The sequence below is a fragment of the Oryzias melastigma genome, linkage group LG1 (genome assembly GCF_002922805.2).
Source record: "Oryzias melastigma strain HK-1 linkage group LG1, ASM292280v2, whole genome shotgun sequence".
In the NCBI taxonomy this organism is placed as follows: domain Eukaryota; kingdom Metazoa; phylum Chordata; class Actinopteri; order Beloniformes; family Adrianichthyidae; genus Oryzias; species Oryzias melastigma.
Genome location: NC_050512.1, coordinates 21,200,675 through 21,203,022, shown reverse-complemented (window position 1 = coordinate 21,203,022; position 2,348 = coordinate 21,200,675). Strand labels below are relative to the sequence as shown.

Below are 2,348 nucleotides of genomic sequence, written 5' to 3'. Positions count from 1 at the left end.
TTTGAAACTTCTTTCATATTTAGACTGCATTTATTGTAAAGATGCAAAAAAAGATGCAAAAAAAAAATAAAAAATACAAATACAAATATTTAGTTACAAACTTAATATTTAGTTACAAACTTAATATTTAGTAAACAAATTAAATATTTAGCTGTGAACTAAGTATTTAATTTGGAGTATACAAAGAGTAAATGTTTAGTTAGCAAAAGAAACAACTGGGTCAGATGTAAACATTTAATTTGCAAACTAATAGTTCAATTCATAAAATTAAATATTTAGTCTGCTAATTAAATATTTAGCAAGTAAATGTAGCATTTATAAAGAACATGAATTAAAAGGTCAAAATATAATTATATAACATGAATCTAATGGAATTTGGGTCTGCATGCAAGAAAATATCCTAAATTTAATCTAAAGATACTTAAAAAAAGGGTTAACAATGTCAATGTCAAAGAGCATTGTTAGTTTTCTGATCACAATCATGGACTCATTTGTGGAAGATATTCTACAGTTGAGATATCTTGATATCAGAATACGTGCTAAAGTCTGAGGCCTGAGCTGTCCTCTTCCTCTTTGCTTTCAGAGATGAATGTTTGATTTCCAGGGCAGCATAACACACATCCTCATCCTGGAAAGGAAAAAAAACATTTTCTGAGGATTTTTAGTGTTACAAAAGTAAACAAACATGTCAGGCTGAATGTTTGTTCCTCAGACAATTTCACTTCATAAAATGTGTCCGTCTTTGCAAAAAGTTTGGACACCCCTAACAAGCTACTATTCAGTACAAAAATATTTTTAAAAAACAGTTGTAAGATCCCAATGTAAACACTGAATATTTAATGCAAAAACATTCCACAACTTGATCTTTGCTTTCTGTTTGCCAAGGTTAGGGGGTCATCCCATGGAAATAATCCATTCTAGTCACAAAGAGAAACTGGAGAAGTACATGTGGTCAGTTTACTATTATAAAAGACAAGATTAAGATTCCTGGACCTGCTTAGACTTGAAAGTACTTGAAACAAGACTGTTGTTTATTAAACTACCAGTTTTTTTATTTTCTACCTTTCCACTTCCAACCCACAATTCCAGAATCATGTGTTCAATTAAAACCTGAAAAATCATCTGATACCAACTTCAAGTGAAGCGAAACAGTTTAGTTTGAAAGCCCCACTGACAGGAAGTTGAAAGCTTGACTAAGACTGAGGCTAAACTTAAACACCAAAAAGCAATTTATGTCGGACTGCAGGTTTTATGTGAGATTCTTGCAACCAAAATAAACACCGTCCTTGATGCAAAGAACTCTCACTTGAGAGGCGTTAAAAGAAGAGTTAAATAAATAAAATTAATTCCATTTTAAAATACAACTTTTCTAAAACCATTTATCCTAATTATGATAAAATAAAAAACAACTCTAACTTTTTAAATTAGAAATAGTTTTTGATTTTACCTAACTGCTCTAAAACCCTGACAGGCTGTTGGTGCCGGTTACCTGATGTTGAGTCCGACTCGTCCGATCTCTTGAGTTCTGTTTCTTTTCTGAATTCTGAGAAAATTTTGTCTCAGAAGTTTGAAAAAAACCTTTAAACAACAAAAAAAAATGTGATTTATGTTTAGATGCATCATGAAGGCTGAATGAAATAATCTAAGGAAACATTACTACATTAGATACCTGATTTCTGACAAATCCTGTAAACCAGGACTGAGAGGAGAGCAGAGAGAACAGAAACAACCGGACACACAGAGAAGAGCAGCGTCCAGCAAACATCATCATTCTGCTGACTGTCACTGGTACATTGAAAAGGTCCATTAGAGTCTGGATAAAAAACATTAAGCTGTTAGTATTTCTTAAACAGTTAGGACACTTTTTAAAAGTAATCTGAAATGACAACACTTCCATGAGGAAAAGTAAAACAAACAAAAAAATGCAACTGATATATTTTGGATATTTTTCTATTTCAGTATACAAATATAGCTTACCAAGAACCTAATCAGTGATCAAAGAATTTAAGAAAATATGCAAATTGTGAAGATTATTCCTATTAAATTATTTCTCTATTAAAAAACAAACATTTATTCACTTTAACATCAGCAAGAATTTTCCTTTAATGTTCATATAATTTGTTCAGTGCTGGATTCTCCAAAGGTTGTAAAGGTTTGAACTTTTGTCCAGGTAGTTTTACTTCATTTTACTTCATGTTTTTAAAAGTCTACAGTGACACTCAGCTATGTAAAATTATAAAAGCAAACTTAATCAAACTAGAATTTAAAAACACATATTATGCAGAAATTTAATCTTTCCCCTCAAGCTGTAACCTCGAGCCCATTGAGTTTATCGTTTGGCTTTTTTA

General features: G+C 31.1%; 1 long non-coding RNA gene across 1 annotated transcript; it reads right to left on the bottom strand.

Annotated features, from left to right (window-relative positions):
• On the bottom strand, positions 1-1,980 carry LOC112157447. Its single transcript, XR_002921154.2, has 3 exons — positions 1,670-1,980; positions 1,490-1,578; positions 1-628 (listed from the first exon to the last, which is right to left on the bottom strand). It is a non-coding gene; the product is annotated as an uncharacterized LOC112157447 (long non-coding RNA).
• Positions 1,981-2,348: the final 368 nt, after the last annotated feature.